General features: G+C 41.6%; 1 long non-coding RNA gene across 1 annotated transcript; it reads right to left on the bottom strand.

The window, feature by feature from the left end:
• Positions 1-1083: 1083 nt before the first annotated feature.
• Positions 1084-4299, bottom strand: LOC127558391 (uncharacterized). Its single transcript, XR_007952796.1, has 2 exons — positions 3751-4299; positions 1084-1984 (listed from the first exon to the last, which is right to left on the bottom strand). It is a non-coding gene; the product is annotated as an uncharacterized LOC127558391 (long non-coding RNA).
• Positions 4300-5783: the final 1484 nt, after the last annotated feature.

Here is a 5783-nt window from a genome sequence, read left to right as displayed (position 1 = left end):
GGGTTATGTTTCACCCACAAACTTTCCAGGGTTGGAAAGACCCCCTTTTCAGATTCCAGCCCAGCCCCGGCCTCTGCACTAGCTAAAGCAGTAGCTTTAGTTAGCCTTCCCTGAGTAAGGTGGCCCTATCAGAGTCCTGCCTTATCACTGCCGCCCCCACCTTCCTCAGGGGCTGCCAGCTCCACCCATCCAAGAAGCCCAGATTGCTGCACCTGGCCTCCTGGGCTGCACCTGGCGTTTCAAAAGAAGATCTTCCTGCTCGCAGATCAAAAGAGAAAACTCGACCCAAAAACCTCCCCTTGCCCCAGCATTGCTCTCCCCTGTCCCCTTCCACCCTCACCCCCTCAGTATTTCTTCTTATCCTCATCGATATTCAAACCTTCCCCTACAAGTTTCCCTTCCATTTCCTCTGCCCATAGAGGGTATGTGTCTGGTTATTTTCCTTCTATATCTTCTGTTAGATTGTAAACTCCTCGAGGGCAAGAAGAGTATTTGCCTTTTTTGTATTCTCAAAGCTCAGCAAAGAGTTTAGCACTAAGTCAGAATCTAATAAAACCTGTTGCTAATAATAATCAGGATTTATATAACACTGTAAAGTTTGCCAAATGCTTTACATGTCAACTCATTTGATTGCTTGATTCATTACCAGGAGTTGGGTAATTGCCCAGCATGGTAATCACCCCTGACCCTGCTTTAACGTTAACAGGAGACTGCTTTGCATTGGATATCCTAAAGTGGCAGCTATTTTATATGTCATACGTTTATATGTTTTATGTATGTCAACTATTTTATGATATCTGTAATAACTATGTTTTGATGTCTCAACTTTACAAAGTGATTTCCTGAAATTGGCCTGGATAATTTAGGAATCCCTAAAATTCCATAGCAGCAACAACCAAAAAACCATTTCTCTGCCTTTCCAAGTTACTCTTGCCTTTTAGAAATATGTCTAGGACCATTACATAGAATTCCCAATCCCTCTATTTTTGCCCACCTGCATTTTTGATTTCCTTCACAGGCTAATAGTACACAATTTAAAAGTCCAATTCTTTTTGTTCAGCAAAATAACTGTTTGGACATGTATGCTTATTCTGTATTTAATTTATACTTTAACATATTTAACAAGTATTGGTCAACGTGCCATCTGGGGGAGGGGCGGGGAAAGGAGGGGAAAAATTGGAACAAAAGGTTTGGCAATTGTCAATGCTGTAAAATTACCCATGTACATATCTTGTAAATAAAAGGCTTAATTTAAAAAAAAGAAAGAAAGAAAAAGAAATGTGTCTAGAACTGATTCATTCCCAACAAATGTCTGCAATCTGTGGGATTTAGGATGGGAGAGGGTCTTGGAGATCCTGAAACCCAACCATCTTCATGTTACAGATGAGAAGGATTTAAGTTTGCCTGATCCTTCTGCTCCAAGCTTTGTAGGGTGGGTGAGCAAAGCCTCCTAAGGAAGGAGCGCTCTCTGTGCTTTATTTGGTGAAATGTGAGCTGAGGACAATGAGAAGCAGGCATGTTAAGTGATAGCACAGTACTTGGCATACAGCAGGCGGTTAATGCATGCTCATTGCCTGATTGACTGACATGGCAGGCATGAAGCCAAAATCTAAACCCTGTTCATGTTATACTAATTTTGTTCCCTGGAGGTTATGTGATGGAACCTTCAAGCTCAAGAAACAAGCTCAGTACTTGTGTTATATGGAAACATAAAAGATTAAGAAATGCTCATGAATGCTCAATGTCACTCTGTCTCTTTTATAAAATAATATTGATTTATGGTAAAAGGAAAAAGCAAGACATGGATGCCATAGGAAAACCATAAGGCAGCAGTGCTGGACACCTGGGTTCAAATCCTGACTAAAGCTCTTACTCCCAGTACATTTCTCAGTTTTCATCTCCATAAAGTGAGGAAATTAGCAATTGGACAATGACCTCCACCTTTTCTTCCAGCTCCAAATGTCGATTCATCATTTAGTTGCCTCTAAAAAGTAGGAGAGGGAAGAAGAAAAAGAAAAATAACAAGCTTGTCCTGAAGATCAGGACAAGAGCAGTCAGATTTGCCTTTTCTTAACAACACTCTGGACAATCAGTTGTTTAATGTGTTCATTCTAGCTTTGACCTTGAAAAATCAAAGGCATACGGAGCCTCCAATGAGACTTTTTGTTTCAATCAGACTAAGAAGCGGACATCATCAGAAACTTTTCCCTCAGTGGGACTGAAACGGACCATGTATGGCGGACTTCCTCCTGCCCAGGGCCAGAGCAGATGAGTAAGCATTGGGCACCATAGAGTGGGACAAGATTGGGAAAACAGATTTCTTAAAAAGCTGTGGTAATCTGGAGTCTTCTTGAAACAAAAAAACCATGAGAAAGGAAGGGCCCGACAGCTCAAGACATCCAGGATTATAATGTTCAGACCTGAGGTTTATTTTTGGAGTACACTTTACCATGAACACATAGCTGGCCCCTTCTCAGGCTGACTCAGAAAATCGGCCCCTCCTGTTCCTTTATAGCCTCAGATTTCTGAGTCTCCACCCTCCTGGGAGCATAAAAAACCAGAAAGTACAGGAGTAAGACAGGCTTTAATAATTACAGCACCAGGTGCTCCTCCCTCCCTAAATAAGATTAACAGGCCCTTCGAGAAGCATCTGGAGAATAGCCTCCGGAGCTGTCAGGGCTCGGTGGGACTCATGGAAGTCAGAGAAAGTGTGATTGGCTTGTTGGGGGACTACTCTCCTCACCTCCTGAGCAAAGAACAGTGAGAGGGAGACCAAGATTTCTGTGGCCGGGCTTGGTTCCGGAGGCCCACTAGCTTGCCACACCAGTCTGGCCTCCCTTGGAAGCGAATGCAAGGCTCTTAACTCAAAGACTTTGGGAAGGCCACAAAAGCCATGAAGAGGTACAAAATGGCAACTGAGAGTCAGCTAGATGGCGCAGCCCTGAAGTCAGAAGGATCTGAGTTCAAATGTGACTTCAGACACTTAACACTTCCTAAATGTGTGACCTTAGCAAGTCACTTAACCCCAATTGCCTCAGCAAAAATAAATAAAATAAATAAAGGCAACCAACGTGGGTGATAAAAAGGAGAGATTTAGGGGCAAGTAGAGGAATCCTGATTTCTGGGACAACTCTCGGACCTACCCCCTGATCCTTGGGCCAGAATGCCCTCCCTCCTAACCAGACTATGGATTCCCTTAAAACTCAACGGTTTTCATGATTCCCTCACTTTCTATTGCTTCCCTTTCAAGTTGACCTTAGTTAGGAAATGAGGCCCAGAAATACTGGCTCACAATCTAATGGGGGAAGACAAGGTGGGGTGGAGAGATGAGATACATGGAGCGATGGGGCAGAAGACCTGCAAGGAGTAACAAATGCTACAAATCAGGACTTGATTCACTGTTTCGTTGTCTGGACTTAAGAAGATGATGGAGAAAATATTAATAATGAAGATAAACATAAAAGTGTCATGCTACTTTTTTTCTCGATGAGCCAGTTGTTAAATATTTACTAGTACACTCCCGGCAGCCAGGAAGCACTTATTAAGCGCCTACTAGGTTGCTACAAAGGCACTGCCAACCCATTTCTTAAGACTGGAATTTAGTGCAAAATTCATACAAAGAAAAACATTAGGTAGACTTAGTGTGCCGATTATTGAGTTATTGCTGCTGGGCCGATTCATACGGCCGGTGACTTCCTGGGGAAACGCAAGACTTCCTCTGGGACCTAGCTATGGCACTTCCCAAATTACCTTGTCTACCTACAATTCTCAGCAATCTTCTCTGGGAGACAATATCCGGGGAGCGTCATACAAGCTCATGTCTATTCCTCATACAGACTCACATCCTGGCCATTTCTCGCGGAGCTATTCCAGTCCCATAAAGAAGTGAATTTCATCTGTAATAGAAAAATTGTGTCATCGACCTTTTTCAGATGCGCCAAATTGTCCGTAATTGGTTCATGTTTTAGTTTCCTGGATTAGAGCAGGATATCAGATGATTCCAGCAGAGACAGGACTTCTGAGCTCGGAGGTGATTCTGGTCATGGCGGCCTCCCTCCTGCTGCTTAGACAATATCAAGGTGGATTTCCTGGGGTCAGGAAGATCAAGGTTAAATCCCACCTGTGTACCTGTGAACAAGACACTTCCATTAGCCTCTCTGAGCAAGTGATGAGTCTCCAAGGCTTACTTATCTGTGAAGTGACAGAGGAAGCAGGAGATGTATGTAAGGTCTTACAAAGACCGAGTGACCAGCAGGACTCAGAGATGGTTTTCAGAGTTTTAACTTATTAAAAGGCTTATTTGTCCCCCCCTCTACTCCCCCCACTAAAAAAAGAAAACAGAAAATAGAGTTTTCAGGTACTGAATATGTCAAATGAAAATTCTTGGGGTTTTTGTTTGCTTGATCTTTTTGCTAAGTAAGAAAGTCGCAGAATTTGTAGAAGGGAGAGCAGAGGCCACTTAGTCTAACGCAAACCTGAATAAAAATCTCCTTCTACAACATCCCTGACAGAGGGTCAATCAGTCTTTGCTCCATGATCTCCCATGACAGGGACACTGTGCTCATAGTCAGGTCCCTCTATTTGATGATAATAATCCCTAACTATAGTGTGTGTGTGTGTGTATATGTGTATATATGTATGCATACACATATAAGAATATATACACGCATACATATACACATATGTAAGTATATGCATATATACACAATATATACATACATATGACACTGAAACATACATTATATATACACACATACTTAGATGTGTCTGTATGCATGTGTGTATGCACATAAACATATATGCAAGCACAAGTCATATACACACATATAAATACATACAGATAACACAGACATACATTTATGTATATAGACATAGACACAAACTTAGATGTATCTGTATGTTCATGTGTATATATACACAATACACACTGGAATATACACCCACATGCATATACATGCACACACAACACAGAAACATACATTTTTGTATATGTACATATGCTTAGATGTGTCTGTATGCATGTGTGCATATGCACATATACATATATACAAGCACACGGCACATATACATGTATATACACACACATGCACATAACACAGAGACATATATTCTGTATATATAATATACTTAGATGTGTCTTTAAGTACATACATACCCATATATACATACACACAGGTATATATACACACATATACATACATACATATAACATACATTTTATAGATATACAATATACTTATGTGTCTGCATGTCATGTGTATATACACACATACCCACGTGCACAAGTCATATATACACAAATGTACATCTATACACGCACGGGGTGTATATACACATATGCATTTTGTAGCTATACACATATACACAATTATATGTGTCTGTCAGTACATGTGCATGTACACATACAAACATAGACATGCCCATGGGAGTGTATAGACCCACATGCACACAGTCATATACACACATACACATATACACGCACAGGATGTATATTATATACACATATACATTTTGTAGCTATACACATATACACAATTATACGTGCTGCCGGCACATGTGCATGTACACATACAAACATACATGCCCACGGGTGTGTATACACACAGATCTACATTCTGGTAGACATACACATACACTTGTTGTGTACAAATGTATACACACACACACACACACATACATATATACACGCACACGCGCACACACACGCACACGCGCGCACACACGAAGCCTAAGCCTGTCTCTCCGCAAAGCCCCCCCACTGCTCCTCCTCCCGCTCTCGGGGC

This window comes from Antechinus flavipes, chromosome 3, assembly GCF_016432865.1.
Source record: "Antechinus flavipes isolate AdamAnt ecotype Samford, QLD, Australia chromosome 3, AdamAnt_v2, whole genome shotgun sequence".
Classification (NCBI taxonomy): domain Eukaryota; kingdom Metazoa; phylum Chordata; class Mammalia; order Dasyuromorphia; family Dasyuridae; genus Antechinus; species Antechinus flavipes.
Note: the sequence above shows the minus strand (reverse complement) of the source record. Positions and strands in the feature narration are given on the sequence as shown.